General features: G+C 40.4%; 1 pseudogene; it reads right to left on the minus strand.

Moving 5' to 3' along the window:
- Positions 1-162: 162 nt before the first annotated feature.
- Positions 163-19,238, minus strand: LOC143651420 (histone H2A.Z pseudogene; annotated as a pseudogene).
- Positions 19,239-19,561: the final 323 nt, after the last annotated feature.

A 19,561-nucleotide genomic window follows, 5' to 3' on the forward strand; every position in this document is an offset into this window, starting at 1 on the left:
CTACAGTAACCCTTAAATATGGTTAAGAGGCAAATGCAGAAATTTGGTTGGTTGAAAAACTAAACTTCCGACTTGCTGAAACAGAATTCCAAAAAGGCAAAACTGTATGTTTTCACGGAGGCACAGTCCACTGGAATCAACACTGGATAACCATTAGATTATTTAGAGTCCTAAGGTAATAAGGAATCCAGGCATGCTTTGGACAGTCTTCTGTTATCCTGTTTTCCCAATCAGAGATTTATGGCTAATGGGGAATGACGTCGCCACCAGCCGCTATAGCCTTGATCAGAGAGTCTCATTCTTTATCTACACGAATAGCAAGTTGCAAATGACGGGTGATATGCTTTACCTTTAAGTCTTCAGCTGCAGTGCCAGTTCACGTACCTCGCGGTGAGGTACTCCGGCGGCTGCGCTGTACACCCCCGCGCGCCAGCCGCGCGCCCGCACGCCGGTGGCGGTCGCCCTAGAAAGCCGGCTTTCTGGGAGCAGGAAACCGCCTTTGTCTTGGCCTTTCCCGAGTCCTTCCCGGCCTTCCCGCCAGCTACTTGTTGACGCTCAAACAAGCCAGGCAGAGAAAGGGCCAGCCGAGCACCCTGAGAGCTCCCACCGCCTACCCTTTCGCACAGCGATTCAAACTGCGCCCTCTCTCGCCTTTCCAGCTCGCTTTATACAGCCCACAACGTTTTGTTGGATATTTTTATTATTCCGACATGAGGGTCTCTGTATTTAATTAATTTATTTTTGTATCTAATTATTGTTTGCAGTTATTTTAATTATTGTTGTATTAGAATTGATTTATGCTTTTTATTTCATATCTTCCGCTTGTTAGATTTCTTTTTGTTTCTTTTCCTGCTTTGCATCGAATAGATTGTTTTCTTCTGTTGAATTAAGAGATATTAATTCTGGTTTTGTTTTTATGGTGGTTGCCCTTTACTCAAAACATATTCATTTGCTTTTATCAACTTCTTAAACATATCAGTATCTTAACTTTCCCATAACCAGTTACATATTTTGTCCGGCTCTCTCCTGCCATGTCCCTTTGTCTAAACCTCTCAACAAATTGATGTTTTCTGTGATTTTGATTATGTGTTGTTATGAATATACTTCCTTTAAGTAAATAAAACACTTAATCTTATGTATTTTGTCTGTTGAGGCTTCTCCTGGATTTGTTTATCTTTCTATTGAGTGCCTCTCTCAAGATGGTTTCCTTTTCAGGTATCTGCATAGTAAACACCTGGAGGCTTTGTGTGCTTGAGAATATATTTATGACTCCTAAATTTGAATGACAATTTGGTTAAAAATTTAAGTTCAAAATTTGTTTCCTTTAATACTTTAAAAGTATTTCTCCCTTGAATTTTTTTTCATCCAGTATTGTTTTAAGCCCTTCCTTTATAGATGATCTGATCTTTCTTTCTGGAGAAACTTTTAAATAAACTTTTTTTTTAAATATAATATATACAAGGAAAAAGTATACTTGGGATTTTAATTATGGCCTGTTTTCTGCATTTCTCACAAAATGGATAAAATAATAATGCCTAGTGTTTGTATTTTAAATGATGAATCCTATGTACTATAATGCACCTGACTACTACTGTGAATTTATTTTACTAAGAAATAGAATTGTTGTAGCCGATAAATATCTATTTCAATAACTTTTAGCATGAGAGAGAATGTCTGTCTTATTTAAAAAATAAACTTTTTTTAAAAAATAATAATGTGGCTGATTATATTTTCCCAAAATGGCCACAGCCTTTTTTTTCCCCTTCTCTGAGCCCAAATGCTTTCCCAGAAACTTGATACTTACTCCCCCTACTTACTTCCCCCTGCTGTTGTACCTGGGTGGGGCTTCATGGAACAGAATATGGCCAAAGTGATGCTAGAAAACTTCCAAGGCCAGGTCACATGAGATGAGAGGGCTTCTACCTAGTGCTCTCTTTCTGCTCACCCTGGGAACCTGTCACCGTGCTGTGAGGAAACCCATCCAGCCCACATGGAGAGACCACATGGAAGGAACCGAGGCCCAGCCCACAGCCAGTGGCCACGGCCAGCAATATGAGTCAATAAGCCTCCAACGGATTTTAGCCTCCAGCCTTTGAATCTCCCAGCAGAGGTCCTAGAATCAAGGAACTGAGATAAGCCTTCCCAGCTGTGGCTCATCTGAAAATGTATTCCACAGAATCCAAGAGAATAATAAATGATTGTTTTAGGCTACTGAGTGTTGTAGCCTGAGTTTGTTTCAGGCAGCCGTAGTAACTGGCACAGATTTTGGTACCTGGAAATGAGGTGCTGCATATGAAAGGCAGGGGTTGCGACAGTGGTCTTGGGGCCAGGGGCTGGATGGGAACAGGAAAGACCTTTCAGAGACTGTTAGTGGAAGCTGATGACCCTTACGGAAGCTGACCAAGGGTGCTCAAAAGGGAGGGAGGGAAACTATATGGGAAGTTGGAGGAAAGAGGATCCTTATTACGCAATGGCAGGAGGTTTAGCCACAGTGAGTCCTGAAGTAAGGTGAACATAGAAAACTTGACAAAGGAACTGATCCAGTTGAGATTTGCAGGAAGACCCTTAAAGGTGTTATCTGGTTACTTAAAGTGAACTGTGAGAGGAGCTAGATAAGCTAAAACAATGTTAAATATAAATATAAACCATAAAAGTAACATGGTTTCTCCATCCCAGTCTTTTCAAGATTCTCAAAATCAGAAATTAAGATCAGGTCCAGAGTGGGACTGTAAAAGCCTCTGTGATGACTTCAGAGAGATCAAAGGCATTGCCCTAGAGAACCATTAAATCGGACAGAAGACCCTCTGAGGATCTTAAGAGTGATGCCTCATGGCAGTCTGCAGGAAGCTTATCTTGAAGAGAGGATTATAAATAACTCACATAAAACCTACAATTAAAAAATAATTGTAAAGAACAGATGAGAATGTTCGCATATTGACTGTGTGGTGAATGTGTAACTATGTGATTATAGCAAAAGCCATTGATTGCACACTTAAGATGAATTGTTTAGTGTGTGAATAAAACTTTAAATAAAAAATGATAATGGTAATGATAATTATGTTAGCTTGGACTGAAAGGGACAATGACAGTACTAAATGGTACAAGGCCTTTGCGTCCCCAACATTCAACCTGCTGGATGCAGGCTGAGAAGGCTACTGAGCTGCAAACTTGAACCATTTCTTAGGGGAAAGAAAGTGTGACCCAGATGGCAGAATCGTATGTCACAAGACAGAACAAAGAGCCATGGGGAATTATTTCCAGAAGCAGGACAGGAGTGTAGATTGTATTATACTATGCCTGCCTCACCACTGTGTATTGTATTGGTGTGGGGGGAATCCTTGTCTCTTTAGTTCATAGGTCTGCAGATTGAAAGGAACTGAGGAACAACATCCAAGGACCCTCATCTACACCTGGACTAAGTTGTTATAGGACGTGATTTGAGGTGCATAGGAGAAGGTGAATGCATTTTTCATGTGTGAGGGAAATGAATTGTTGGGGGTGGGGTGGGGGACAGTAGTGCCTTGCCTCCAAGGTACCTGCCATCAATTTCTCCTCTCTCCATCTGAGCATGCTGTGCCTTTCTAAGAAATGGAGTCTATTCTTCCTTTCAATCTTGACCTGTCAGTGCTTTTCTTGACCAACGGAATGCAGAAGAAGGGATGCTATGGGACTCCCAAGGCTAGTTCTTAACTCTTTGGAGAGAAGTCAGTGCAAAGGCTCTGCTGCCAGCTTGCCAGGAGGCACTAGTTGTTGCCTGAGAGTCAGATAAGTATCTTCCCCAGACCTCTGGGCAATGCTGACTCCATCAGGGCTGATGGTATAAGCTCAGAGCTAGTCACTGCTGCATCTGAGTCTAATTGGAAATCCTGGGAGGTGCTTCTGCTGAAGACTCCAAAAGTCATCACTCTATCCTTATCTAAAATCACACCATTGCCGGTGTATTGCTCTGGGTCCCCCCTTCCCATTTCTGCCAATCACAGAAACTGGGGTCTGTAGGGTCACTCAAGACTTCCTAACTTCTCAGCTGGTTGGCTAGGGTGGCACTCTCTGTAATCCTGTGCAGGAAAACCTTGCACGGCATGGGGCGGAAACTTCCAGTAATATCAGTATAGATTTGCCAGAGAACTGCCTGGCTGTTTACCCAAGGGATCATGAACTATGTTGGCAAAAAAGAATGCCAACCACCAACCAGTACATGTGGAAGGCACGGGTAGGCTGTGGTGCTCCAAAGGGCTCCGGAGGCTTCTTTCATATGGGGCTTCTGAGTCTGACCTGGGCTAGCTCTCCCTGGTGCTAGGGCCTCCTTTTCAGCTATTGTGGGTTGGGAGAAATGCCAGATTCCTTCTCCAGCAGGCCTGCTGATCCATCCAACTGGAGTCACATGTCCCATTTGCAGGCTAAGCCTTTGGGCAGTTCCTGTACGAAGCAGGACTTCAACCAACTCAGTCCTCACTTTGCTCTCCTCCCCCCAGATGTGCAGGAACACGCCCAGAGCCGCCATCAATTTGGCTTTTCTCCCTTTGGTCACGGCTTCACTGAAGAGGTACCTGCATTGGTTGGCACTCCATTCTTCTTGCCCATCTGCCAATTCCTGCTCAATTTTGTTCTCAGAGCCTCTTGTGAAGCTCTGAGCACAGGGCCTGGCACCTACTAGTGCTAGGAGATGACATTTATGGAGCCCTCACTGGGTGCCAGCTCCGGTGTTTTATGTGTATCGATCATTCAATCCTCAGAACAGCCCTATGGGGTAGGTGTTATTATTCTCCAGGAAAGTGGAATAGCCCAAGGTCTGGACTCTGGCTTTGAATGAATCCAGACTTGTTATTAGCTGTGTGATCTTGGGCAAGTTATGCAAATTTTCTGTGCCTCATAATCTGAAAAGAGGGGTTACTGGGACCTGTAGTCTCTGGGTCGAAGATTATCAGAAGATAACTATTTAAAGAACATAGAACAGTGGCTGGCATAATACGTGCTATAGGAGTATGAATGATTATTGCGATTCCTATTTGGCAGATTAGAAAACTATGGCAGAGAGAGGTTAGAAGATGTAACTAAAGCCATACTACTATATGGAAGAGTTAGAATTTGAACCAGGTGTGCTAGTTAAAGCCATACTCTTACCCACAAAGTCCTACCACCCCAATCCATGTCCATTCCTTCCCTGCCTAGAACCACCTCTGGACAGCAGTTATGGGCTCACCAGCCATGACTCTGAGGAATTCGGCAGGGCAGACTCTGGGGCTCCTTGGGTAGATCGAGGTGTGCAGTGGTGATGTGAATGCCAGAAAAAGTCCCAGAAACATAGGGCAAGGCAGTCAAGTTCTGCAGCCACCACCTCTCTTGGGAGAAGCTTGCAGAGAAGTGACAGCTTTCCTGAACATGGGCCTGGGGCCTAGTTCCAGGTCCTGGTGCTCGTCACCAACCTGCTCTGAAACCTTGGGTAGGTCACTTGACTGATCTGGGGCACAGCTGCTTAATTTCCTACCTTCCCCAACAGCAGAGGAGGCATGTGGTCAGAACCAATCCATGAAAGTGGAGAGAAACTGTTAGGGCCTTTAAAGTCAGTCAGACCTGTCTTCAGTATCACTGATGATGAACACAGCTGATTATTAATTGTGTGATTTTTTTTTGCAATTCCTTTATTCTCTGTGTGCTGGTTTGAAAGGAAGTACGCCCCCTAGAAAAGCCATGTTTTAATCAAAATCCCATTCCATAAAGGTAGAATAATCCCTGTTCAATACTGTATGTTTGAAACTGTAATCAGATCATCTCCCTGGATGATGTGATTTAGTCAAGAGTGGTTGTTAAACTGGATTAGGTGATGACATGTCTCCACCCATTTGGGTGGATCTTGATTGGTTTATTGGAGTCCTATAAAAGAGGAAACATTTTGGAGAATGGGAGACTCAGAGAGAGCAGAGAATGCTGCAGCACCACGAAGCAGAGTCCACCAACCAGGGACTTTTGGAGATGAAGAAGAAAAACGCCTCCCAGGGAGCTTTATGAAACCCGAAGCCAGGAGAGAAAGTTAGCAGATGATGCCGTGTTCACTATGCGGCCTTCCAGATGAGAAAGAAACCGTGAACTTCATCGGCCTTCTTGAACCGAGGTATCTTTCTCTGGATGCCTTAAACTGGGTATTTCAATAGACTTGTTGTAATTGGGACATTTTCTCAGCCTTAGAACTGTAAACTAGCAACTTATTAAATTCCCCTTTTTAAAAGTTATTCTGTTTCTGGTATATTGCATTCCGGCAGATAGCAAACTAGAACACTATGCTAGTCTCAGCTTTGAGTACATTAAATGAGGCTAAGAATTTACCACCGAAGAGGGTTATTGTGGAGATGAGCAGCAATAATTAATGTATTGTGTTTTTCTCTCAGTGGTTTGAAATTTTCCATTTTAGTTCTTTTCTTTCCAGGTGTGGATGTGCATGTTATAATGGCCTCATTAAACAAGCTGGAGAGTATTCGCTATTAATCTAAAACATGAGAGAGTTTGTGGACACTACATTATTTTTTCCTTAAATATTTGGTAAAATTTGCCAGACAAACCATTTCAGCTTAGAATTTTTTTCTGGAAGAGTTTTTATTTATGGATTCAATTTCTTTCATAGTTATAGAACCACTCAGATTTTTCTATTTCTTCAAATAAGTTGTACTTCTCCAGAAATGTGTTCATTTAACCTAGGATTATATTTATTGGAATAGACATTTATCTGATTTTGAGAGGGATTGCATTGAAGGTATAGATCAATTTAGGTAGAATTGCCATCCTGACGATAATGAGTCTTTCAATCCGTGAACATGGAATATAGCTCCATTTATTTAGATCACTTTTCATTTATCTCGATCACTTTTCATTTATCTCAGCAATGTTACATATTTTTCAGTGTACAAATCTTGCATTTTTTGTTCAATTTATAAGAGTCCTATAGTTTTTGATGCTATTATGAATGGAATTATTTTCTTCATTTCATTTTTGGATTGTTCACTGCTGGTATATAGAAATAGAGTTGATATTTGTGTATTGATATTTTATCTTGTGAACTTGCTGAATTTGTTTATTAGTTCTAGTATTTTTGTGGCTTTCTTAGGAATTTCTAATACAGAATCATGTCACCTGTGAATAAATGTAGTTTTACTTTTCCTTTTTAAACCTTGAGGCTTGTATTTTTTCTGTTGTTCTCTTGTGCTGGCTAGAAGTTGGTTCTTCAAGTTAAGTAATTTCTATTAATTTATCCTCAAGTTCATTGATTCATTCTTCTGCCATTTCAAATCTGCTGTTTATTCCCTTTGTGAATTTTTTTATTTCAGTTATTTTACTTTTTAACATCATAAATTCCATTTGATTCTTTTTGATAATTTCCATCTTCCTCTTAAGTATCATTATTTGTTGGTTTATTGTTGGCTATTTTCCTTTAATCCTTTCAACGGATTGTTTCCTTTAGTTCATTGAACATACTCATAGTATCTGCCAAAGTCAACATCAGGGAACACACAGATGGTTCTTATTAACTATTTTGTTGCCAGTGCATGGGTCTCACTTCCCTGTTTTTACATGTATCATAATTATTTGTTGAAAATTGGACAGTTTAGATAACATATTGTAGCACCTCTGTATTCTAATTTAGGTTGTTGTTGCTTTTTTTGTTTACTTGTTTGCTCATTCATTGTATTTTTTTTGTTGTTGTTTACTAACTTACCTGGGATGAGTCTGTGAACTCTGTCTCAGATTCTTAATTTTTTAGTAGACAGTGAATGATTGGATAAGGCAGAGGATTGCTCAACGACCTTTGAGCCATCATGGCTTTTTTCTTCTGCTGATGAATGTGTTCAGGCTGTTTTCAAGGCTATCTAGACTTTTTGTTTCCATTGGTCCCTGAATACACATTTAGATGTGGGATTGGCCAGGAGTGTGGGGTTAGTTTGGACCCTCTTTGGTCTCCTTTGTGCATACATGCAGCCTTATCCAGGACTGTGCTTTCCCTAGCAATGACTGCAAATGTTGGCCAGTGCAGCTGCTGGTCCTCTCAGCTCATCAGCTTCTGAGATGTCACTTCCACCAACAAAACCACTGGGTATGAATTTCGCCTACTCCCTCAAATCGAGAGAGCCCTGTTTGGCAGATGGTGAGGGCAGGAAGGAGGACAGAATGGGAGCAGCCCCAGGCTACACTGCCACAGGTTTCTACCTTTCCTATTCAGAGTTCAGCATTTTTCAAGAATAAATGCTTCTCAGATTGTTGCATAACTTTGATCTACTTCCAGAGTGTTAAAATGTCATTTTTATGAATTTGGTCTGCTTTATAGTTGTTTTAGGGTGAAAGAATTTGCCCACCTCCTCACTCAGCCTTTGTTGGCAATTCTACCTCATGACTTTCTAAGGCTATTGATTCTCTTGGGTTTTCCAGGCAAACAATCATATCATCTATAAATAATTATAATTTAACATCCTTATTTCTATTATTCATATCTATTTTTTATCTTATCTGTTTGAATTGCATAATGGCTCCAGAATATATCATATGAGGACCTATGAGACATCCTTTCCTTGATCCAGACTTTCATTGTAAAGCTTCAGGTAATTTCATATTATTCCATTTGTTCTAGTTTGTTAGCTGCCGGAATGCAACACACCAGAGACAGATTGACTTTTAATAAAAGGGGATTTATTTTGTTAGTTCTTCAGAGGAAAGGCAGCTAACTTTCCACTGAGGTTCTCTCTTATGTGGGAAGGCACAGGATGGTCTCTGCTGGCCTTCTCTCCAGGCCCCTGGGCTCCAACAACTTTCCGGGGTGACTTCTTTCTGCATCTCCAAAGGCCTGGGCTGAGCTGTGAGTGCTGAGATGAGGTATGCTGAGCTGCTTGGGCTGTGTTACATTGCTCTCTCTCATTTAAGCACCAGCCAATTAGTCACACGTCACTCATTGCAGCAGGCATGCCTCCTAGTCAACTGCAGATGTAAATCAGCAGCAGATGAGGTTCATGTACCATTGGCTCATGTCCACAGCAACAGAACTAGGTGGCTTCACCTGGCCAAGTTGACACCTGAATCTAACTACCACACCATTATATTAAATATAGTGCTTTTGAGTTGCAAGTGATGCATACAAACATACTCACATACTAATGAGTGTAGAAATAACTATCCATTCCTGTTATTAAAGGTTTTTTCCTATAAATAATGTTGAATTTGATCAAATGTCTTTTCACTATATTTGGAGAAGATAATGATTTTATCCTATCTCTATTTATTATGTTAACAAACATTCTAATAATGAATCATCCTTGCATTTCTAGAATAAAACATGCTTGGTCATGACATATTTATCTTTTAATGTATTACTAGATTCTGTTTGTTAATATTTTAGTTAGAATTTTTCCATCAAGATTAATATTGATTTTTCATCCCAGGTATGCAAGGATGGTTCAACATAAGAAAATCAATTAATGTAATACACCATATCAACAAATCAAAGCAGAAAAATCACATGATCATCTCAATTGATGCAGAGAAGGCATTTGACAAGATTCAACATCCTTTCCTGCTGAAAACACTTCAAAAGATAGGAATACAAGGGAACTTCCTTAAAATGATAGAGGGAATATATGAAAAACCCACAGCTAATATCATCCTCAATGGGGAAAAATTGAAAACTTTCCCCCTAAGATCAGGAACAAGACAAGGATGTCCACTATCACCACTATTATTCAACATTGTGTTGGAAGTTCTAGCCAGAGCAATTAGGCAAGAAAAAGAAATACAAGGCATCAAAATTGGAAAGGAAGAAGTAAAACTATCACTGTTTGCAGATGATATGATACTATATGTAGAAAACCCAGAAAAATCCACAACAAAATTACTAGAGCTAATAAATGAGTACAGCAAAGTAGCAGGTTACAAGATCAACATTCAAAAATCTGTAGCTTTTCTATACACTAGTAATGAACAAGCTGAGGTGGAAATCAAGAAACGAATCCCATTTACAATCACAACTAAAAGAATAAAATACCTAGGAATAAATTTAACCAAAGAGACAAAAAACCTATATAAAGAAAACTACAAAAAACTGTTAAAAGAAATCACAGAAGACCTAAATAGATGGAAGGGCATACCGTGTTCATGGATTGGAAGACTAAATATAGTTAAGATGTCAATCCTACCTAAATTGATTTACAGATTCAATGCAATACCAATCAAAATCCCAACAACTTATTTTTCAGAAATAGAAAAAACAATAAGCAAATTTATCTGGAAGGGCAGGGTACCCCGAATTGCTAAAAACATCTTGAGGAAAAAAAACGAAGCTGGAGGTCTCGCGCTGCCTGACTTTAAGGCATATTGTGAAGCCACAGTGGTCAAAACAGCATGGTATTGGCATAAAGATAGATATATCGACCAATGGAATCGAATAGAGTGCTCAGATATAGACCCTCTCATCTATGGACATTTGATCTTTGATAAGGCAGTCAAGCCAACTCACCTGGGACAGAACAGTCTCTTCAATAAATGGTGCCTAGAGAACTGGATATCCATATGCAAAAGAATGAAAGAAGACTCATCTCTCACACCCTATACAAAAGTTAACTCAAAATGGATCAAAGATCTAAACATTAGGTCTAAGACCATAAAACAGTTAGAGGAAAATGTTGGGAGATATCTTATGGATCTTACAACTGGAGGTGGTTTTATGGACCTTAAACCTAAAGCAAGAACACTGAAGAAGGAAATAAATAAATGGGAGCTCCTCAAAATTAAACACTTTTGTGCATCAGAGAACTTCATCAAGAAAGTAGAAAGACAGCCTACACAATGGGAGACAATATTTGGAAACGACATATCAGATAAAGGTCTAGTATCCAGAATTTATAAAGAGATTATTCAACTCAACAACAAAAAGACAGCCAACCCAATTACAAAATGGGAAAAAGACTTAAACAGACACCTACCAGAAGAAGAAATACGGATGGCCAAGAGGCACATGAAGAGATGCTCAATGTCCCTGGCCATTAGAGAAATGCAGATCAAAACCACAATGAGATATCATCTCACACCCACCAGAATGGCCATTATCAACAAAACAGAAAATGACAAGTGCTGGAGAGGATGCGGAGAAAGAGGCACACTTATCCACTGTTGGTGGGAATGTCAAAGGGTGCAACCACTGTGGAAGGCAGTTTGGCGGTTCCTCAAAAAGCTGAATATAGAATTGCCATATGACCCAGCAATACCATTGCTAGGTATCTACTCAAAGGACTTAAGGGCAAAGACACAAACGGACATTTGCACACCAATGTTTATAGCAGCGTTATTTACAATTGCAAAGAGATGGAAACAGCCAAAATCTCCATCAACAGAAGAGTGGCTAAACAAACTGTGGTATATACATACGATGGAATATTATGCAGTTTTAAGACAAGATAAACTTATGAACCATGTAATAACATGGATGGACCTAGAGAATATTATGCTGAGTGAATCCAGCCAAAAAATAAAGGACAAATACTGTATGGTCCCACTGATGTGAACGGACATTCGAGAATAAACTTGAAATATGTCATTGGTAACAGAGTTCAGCAGGAGTTAGAAACATGGTAAGACAATGGGTAATTGAAGCTGAAGGGATACAGACTGTGCAACAGGACTAGATACAAAAACTCAAAAATGGACAGCACAATAATACCTAATTGTAAAGTAATCATGTTAAAATACTGAATGAAGCTGCATCTGAGCTATAGGGTTTTTTTTGTTTTTGTTTGCTTGTTGGTTTGTTTGTTGTTGTTGTTTTTTACTATTACTACTACTTTTATTTCTTTTCTTTATATTAACATTTTATATCTTTTTCTGTTGTGTTGCTAGTTCCTCTAAACCGATGCAAATGTACTAAGAAACAATGATCATGCATCTATGTGATGATGTTAAGAATTACTGAGTGCATATGTAGAATGGTATGATTTCTAAATGTTGTGTTAATTTCTTTTTTTTTTCTTTCCGTTAATAAAAAAATAAAAAAAAAAGATTAATATTGATTTTAATGCATGCTATTTTTGCCAGGTTTTAATATTGGTGTTCTGCTTAATTCATTAAGAAAGATGTTCTTCTTTGTTGATATTTTGGAACAGTTTAAAAGGCATTGGAATTAACTATCTTTAAAGGTATGGTAGGATTCTCCTATAAAACCACTTGGTCCTTGTGCTGGCTAGAAACAGTTATGCACCCCAGAAAAGCCATGTTTTAATCCTGAGCTAATTTTGTGGGAACATATGTATTGTTTAGGGTATGAAACTTTGATGGATTGTTTCCAAGGAGATATGACACACCCAGTTGTAGGTGTGGCTTTTGATTAGATGGAGCTGTGGCCCCATGTGTTTACAGTGGGCCTTGATAAGTTTACTAAAATCCTTTAAAAGGTGAAACATTTTGGAAAAAGCTCAGAGCCTACAGAGCCGACAGAGTTGATACAGAGAGAGACATTTGGAGATGCAGAAAGGTAATGCTCCCGGGGAAGCTGCTTGAAACCAGAAGCCAAAGGACCAGCAGATGCCAGCCACCTGCCTTCCCAGGTAAGATTTTACACGTATGGTCCTAAGCATATAGAAGGTGCTCAAACCCAGAAGCATGAGTGAGATAAGCCTCCTGAGGACTAATAAACAGGCTCAAAGGCTTTATTTGCTGTGCTGGTTTGAAATGATGTATGTACCCTAGAAAAGCCATGTTTTAATTCTAATTCCATTTTGTAAAGGCAGCCGCTTCTTCTAATCCTTATTCAGCATTGTATGCTTGAAACTGTAATTAGATCATCGCCCTGGAGACGTGATTTAATCAAGAGTAGTTGTTAAACAGGATTAGGTGGAGGCGTGTCTCCACCCATTTGGGTGGGTCTTGATTAGTTTCTGGAGTCCTATAAAAGAGGAAACATTTTGGAGGAAGTAGGAGATTCTGAGAGAGCAGAACAACATAGCCATGAGAAGCAGAGAGTCCGCCAGCCAATGACCTTTGGAAATGAAGAAGAAAAATGCCTCCTGGGGAGCTTCATGAAAGGAAGCCAGGAGAGAAAGCTAGCAGATGATGCCATATTTGCCACATACCTTTCCAGATGAGAAAGAAACCCTGATCCTGTTCACCATGTGCCTTCTCACTTGAGAGAGAAACCCTGAACTTCTTCGACCTTCTTGAATCAAGGTATCTTTCCCTGGATACCTTATATTGAACATTTCTATAGACTTGCTTTAATTGGGACATTTTCTCAGCCTTAGAACTGTAAATGTGAAACTTATTAAATTCCCCCTTTAAAAGCCATTCTGTTTCTGGTATATCGCATTCCAGCAGCTAGCAAACTAGAACATTTGCTTAATAAATAAGTGACTACAAGTGAAATTCAGCAGGAATGTGGATGTCAGAATTGGTACTTGTCTCATAACCTCCATTAAACACTGTGAACATTGGCTATCATTTCTTGCCAATCCCTATGCTACATGGAAAAGTAGAAAGAATACTTACTCCTGAGGCAAGAGACAGAATTCTAATTCTCACTTTGCACCCAGCTGTACTAATTTGGTAAGTTGCTATCACCTCTCTCATCCCCTACATTGCTTCTATAAAATGAGAGCTGAACTAGACTAAAAATGGCAAAATGAAAGCCTGTGTATCACCCTCTGCTCTCATATCCCTGACAGATATCACAAATCAACCACAGACCTATTTTCATCTTCATGCAGACATAGCCTCAAAATCCTTCTCAGGATACACTCCAGGAACCACAGTGAGAGATATGAGATGGCACCTTAGATGGAGACTGTGGTGGTTAATTTTGTGTGTTAATTTGGCTATGTTATGGTGTCCAATTGTAGGACCAAATACTAATCTAGGAGTTGCTGCAGAGGTATTTTATAGACGGGAATAGCATCAACATTTAGATGACATTAAACAAGAAAGAGTGTCCACAATAACATTGGTGGGCCTCAACTAGTCAGTTGGAGGTCTTTCAAGCAAAGAACTGTGTTCAAAGAAGAAAATTCTGACTTAAGGCTGCAACATCAGTTTAACAGAAATTTTCAGCCCTTAGATGGGCCCTATAGATCTCAGATGTCCAGGCCCCACAATCACATGAGCCACTGCCTTAAAAGGAATCTCTTTATGTATATGATTATGTATGTATGTATATATACATATGTTCAGTTGGTTCAATTTTTCTGGAGAACTATGACTGATACAGATTTTGGTACCAAGAGTGGTTTTAGAGGAACAGGATCTTAAAGATGGTGGTTTTGGGATTTGGGAAATTGGTTCCTTACTATGATTATATTTAAAGGCTATTTCCAGTGGTAAAGAGGTGTCTATAGCATGATGTGGCAAGATGCACATAATGCCACCTTTGGATACTCCTAATCATACACTTATAAGAAGTAAGTATCTGAGTAATGGTTTATTTGATAACAACATATCTTTGCCAAGCTAAAAGTACAATGAGATGGCTGCTTTTTCCTACATATGCTAGATAAAGCTGTTAAACAAAGTATGAGCTCAGTACTTTAAATTCTCAGCTCAAGCACTTCATGAATGATCTGGCAGTTTCTATATATTGCCTGAAAGAAATATTACTTCTTGTAGCCATAGAGGTGAGATTTCTGAAAGCCAAATGCAAAGTCTCATACCAAGAGTAGCTGAATTACAATGCAAATTGAATTCCCATCCTTGCAGAGTGTCTGCTATTAAAATGAGTGCATTGATTGGGAAGCAAAGGGACCCTTTAAGTTAGAATAGGGACATGTGAGCTGATCACGAAGATAGTGGGACCATTGAACCCCTAAATTCTGCTGAGTTTTCTTTGTGGGATAAACAGGTAATGGCCTTCTCTGAGAAAGGAGACCCTCCAACCCTGTCTGGGGAGATAAACTCTTCATTGTCTGATAATTCTTTCATCGCCTTCCCTGAGGGAGCTGACTTGTAAGGCACCACTTATTCTTCTCAGAACCTACCCTACCACCCTCTTTGCTTCCAGATCTATAACCAGACTGAAGTCCCAAGAGGCCCAAAAGGTGAGATACAAATTGTAAAACTTGAAGATGTGTGCTACATTCCAAAAGAATGGCATGGTTTTCTCATTTATGAAGACAGTTATCAGAAGAATATGTGTGGGAATGGATATTAAGGTGTGGGATAATGGTAGAAGGAACATAAAGTTGGATCAGGCCAAATTTATTGGTCTGCAGTCACTCAGCAGATATTCTGCATTCAATATTGTAGACTGAGGGATTAGAAAGAGCTCATATAATTTTTGAAGGTGGTTGGCTGAAACATGGACCAAAAGGTGGCCTACACTAAATGAGGTTGTAATACCAGAACTTCCTTGCTATAACATAGAAGAAAGTATACAGAGATTGGAGAGATTGGAATGCTAGAATGAATTTATTATGTAACAACTGGTCGCCCATCCCAAGACTGTCCAGAGAACACTCCATTCACCAGTACTGTGAAGAGATAATTTGTGAACAGAGCCTCTGAATCCCAGAGGAGCTCTGTGGTCACTCTTCCCTGTAGGTGAGATATTATTGTGGGAACTGCCAGCACCGAAGTTGGATCCTTAAACACAATGGGGATGATTGGGTCTTGGGATGACAGAAGCCCAGTGGCAGCACTTCATTGCCAAAGACAAGGTGGGCATGGCTACCATAATGGACCACAGTCTCCCAGCAGTAATCAAAGTAGTCTGAAGTGCAGAGACCTATGGCATTGGCTAGTAGGTCATGGGGTGCCTAGAATTAAAATAGCTGGGCAGTCTACTAAATCCTTCCTTGATCTGTATAAGCAGACAAGTTCTAGGTCAAGCGAATAAAAGTCTAACTTCAATCACAAAAGAGAACCATGTCTTTCAGTCAATTCTTAGACTTTTACAGACTCAGAACTCCTTGAATGTGGGAAGGCTGGGTCCACTTGGGGAAAGGCCATGCTGCACTGCAACAATTTACATTGTTAATCTTTCTCCCAGCCTTCCCCAAAGTGATCCATGGGCTTTTACCAGGATGACTGTACTGGGGGTGGGGGGGAAGGAAATGATTAATCACTTTTGGAATTACTGGACACTGCCTCTGAGCAGATGTTAATTCCAAAAAATCCAAAACGTCTCTGTGGTCCATCAGTCAGAGTAGGGGATTATGGAAGTCAGGTAACCAAAGGAGTTTTAGCTCAGAGCCCCCTCACAGTGGGTCCAGTGGTTCCCCAGAACCATTCTGTGGTTATTACCCTGGGTATGACTAGGTTATTATCCTAGTCATACTCAGCAACTCGCAAAATCTCCACATTGGTTCCCTGACGTGTCGGATGAGGACTACTGTGGTAGAAAAGGACGAGTGGAAGCTGCTAGAACCGCTTCTACCTACCAAAATAGTAAACCAAAAAGAGTACTGCATTCCTGAAGGAACTGAAGAGATTAATACCCGCATCAAGGATTTGAATAACACAGGGATGGTGATGCCCACTCAATTCCCATTCAATGATCCTATTTGACCTGTGCAGAAAGCAGATGTATCTTGGAGGATGGCCCTGGATTATTGTAAACTTAACTAGGTGGTAACTCCAGGTGCAGCTGCTCTTCCAGATATGATATCATTGCTTAAGCAAATGAACACATCCCCTGTTACATGATATGCAGCTACTGATCTGGAAAAAACTTTTTCCCAATACTTGTTAGTAAAGGCCACCAGAAACAGTTTCCTTTCAGCTGTCAAGGCTAGCAATACGGCTTCATTGTCCTACCTCAAGGGTATATCAACTGTCTATCCCTATGTCATAATCTAGTCTGCAGGGACCTTGTTCACCTTTCCCTTCCACAAGACTTCTTGCTGGCCCATTGCTTTGATGGCGTTATGCTGATTGGCTTAGGTGAGTAAGTAACAATTACTCTAGACTTATCAGTAAAATATTTGTTTTTCAGAAGTTGGGAGATAAATCCTATAAAAATTAAGGGTCCTTCCACTTCAAGTGAAATTTCTAGGTGCCCTGTTGTGTGGGGTATATTGAGATATTCCTTCCGAGGTGATATATAAATTGTTGCACTGCCCCTCCTATAACCCAAAAATGGTGCAATCCCTAATTGGTCTTTTTGGATTTGGAGGCAACATATTCTTCGTTTGGGCGTGCCACTCCAGCCTATTTACTTAGTGACCCAAGAAACTGCTAACTTTGAGTGGGACCAGAATGAGAGAAAGTTCTCCCACAGGTCCAGGCTGCTGTTCAAGCTACTCCACCACTTGGGAAATGGAATCCAGAAGATCCAATCGTGTTGAAAGTGTCAGTGGCAGTTAAAGTTGCTGCTTGGAGACTTTGGCAACCTGTATAGGAGAATCACAGCACAAAACCTTAGGATTTTGAAGTATAGCCCTGCCATCCTCTGAAGATAACTACTCTCCTTTTCAGAAACAGCTTTTGACTTTTGAGGATACGTTAGTGGAGACTGAACAGGTAACCATGGGTCACCAAGTTACCATGGAACCTGAACTGCTCAATATGAAATGAGTGTTTTTGTTTGCCACCAAGCTATGGAGTTGGGCTTGCACAGCAGCATTTCATCATTCAATGGAAGTGGTATATATAAGATAGGCCAGAACAAGGCCTGAAGACACGAGAAAGTGGCCCAAATTCCTATGCCTACTACTCCTGCCACATTTTCCCAGCTCACGCTTATGGCATCGTGGAGAGTTTCCTAAAATCAGTTGATTGATGAAAAGAGCATTTGACCCTGGTCCACAGATGGTTCTGCACGATATACAGGTGCCACCCATAAGAACCATAGTGAAGAGAAATCCTCCCAGTGGGCAGAAGTTTGAGCGTTGCATCTGGTTGTTAATTTTGTCTTAAAAGAGAAATGGCTAGAGGTGTAATTGTATACTGATCCATAGAATGTGTTCAATGGTTTGGCTTGATGGTCAGGGTTTTGGAGGGAACATGATAGGAAAATTGGTATAAGGAGGTCCCCCAGAATTTGTAGGATCACAGTTGGCACTTTCTGAATGGTAAATTGGCAGTCCTAGGGAAATTTAAATTATGCATGCCAATTTTATAAATACATGATTATAGAATCACCTGCTCATTTCAATAAATATACAAAGGTATTCATGGCAGCATTTGTTGAAGCAGCAGAAAAAATCAATTCCCACCAATATAGAATGAATAATTTGCAATAATATTACTATATATATGTTTTATATATAAAAAACATTAAGATGATGGCATAATCTACACTTACTGACAAATTATTGAAATAAATGTCATCTACCATATATTGTTAAAAATGAAGCGGTGGAACAATTTGTAAAATAAATTTCACTCATTTTCAAGTATACAAGTATAATTATCCATGTCTGAAGCTATGCTTTGTGCATAGATATTGCATATGAACTAGAGATTCAAGCAAAATAATTCTAGACCAACATACAACAAATGTTAAGTGTCAGTTACCTCTGGGAAACAATATTGCTACAAACAAGTGGAAGCTGAAATTTTACATTATATAATACTGTATTTTAAATAGAATACATTTTGGTGGGCCACAGTGGCTCAGCAGGCAGGGTTCTTGCCTGCCATGCTGGAGACCCGGGTTCAATTCCCGGTGCCTGTCCATGCCAAAAAAAAGAAAACAAGCAGGGTGCAGTTAGGACTTTTTTTTTCTATCTATGGTTTTATATGTCAAAGTTTTATTGACCACTTGGTATGTTGAAGTCCAAACCTGGCTGACTCCAAAGTCTTAACGAACAGCTCATCATCCCTTTGAATTTCCCACTACAGCTGACTCCATGGATATCCAGTGGGCAGGGAAGCAGCAGGAAGGTTTTTGGAGTGACATGTCTTGCATGACTGAGATTGCTGAGGATGATCTGTGTCTCTATCTGTCTTGGAAGATGTGCCCCACTGTTCCTCTCACTGCTTGCTGGTGGTCAGGCTGGTTCTGATGCCTCTTGCCAAGGGTCTCCTGACCAGGAAAATGTACCACCCCAGTGCCCCTGTTTGTCCCTTCAACCTTCCTGAACAACTTCCTCCTTGCCTTCAGCCTGTAAAGCCAATGGTAGCCCCAAATCCAAGCAGGAATGTGCTCTGTTCACCCCTGAGCTTCTCCATTCCCCTCACCCTGCTGGCCCTCCAGCCTGGGTCCAGGGCATGCAGGCCTGCAGGGGCTGGGCCTTTGCCTCACTGAGGTCCCAGACAACCAGGTCCACGAGCACTCCAGTCAGCAACCCCATGCCCTCTTGCCATGCTCTGGAGAATGACAGCTGCACATGGGCTACGTGCTGTTTGTGGACCAGAAGCAGGACCCACTAAAGAAGTCTGCTGTTATCACCTAGAGATTGCACCACCTGTAGGTCTTCCTCACCTCCTTCAGGGACTACGAGACTGTCACTTGTCAAATGGATCACTTCATGAGGGAGAAAACCAACAGCAAAATTGGGAAACTTGCCCACAAGTTGATCCCAGACATTCTCTTGATTCTAACCAATTATTATTTTTTTTAAGATAAATAATTTTCTGGTGATTTTAGACCATTTGGTTTATTGCAAGGTTATTC

Source organism: Tamandua tetradactyla, chromosome 12, assembly GCF_023851605.1.
Source record: "Tamandua tetradactyla isolate mTamTet1 chromosome 12, mTamTet1.pri, whole genome shotgun sequence".
NCBI lineage: Eukaryota > Metazoa > Chordata > Mammalia > Pilosa > Myrmecophagidae > Tamandua > Tamandua tetradactyla.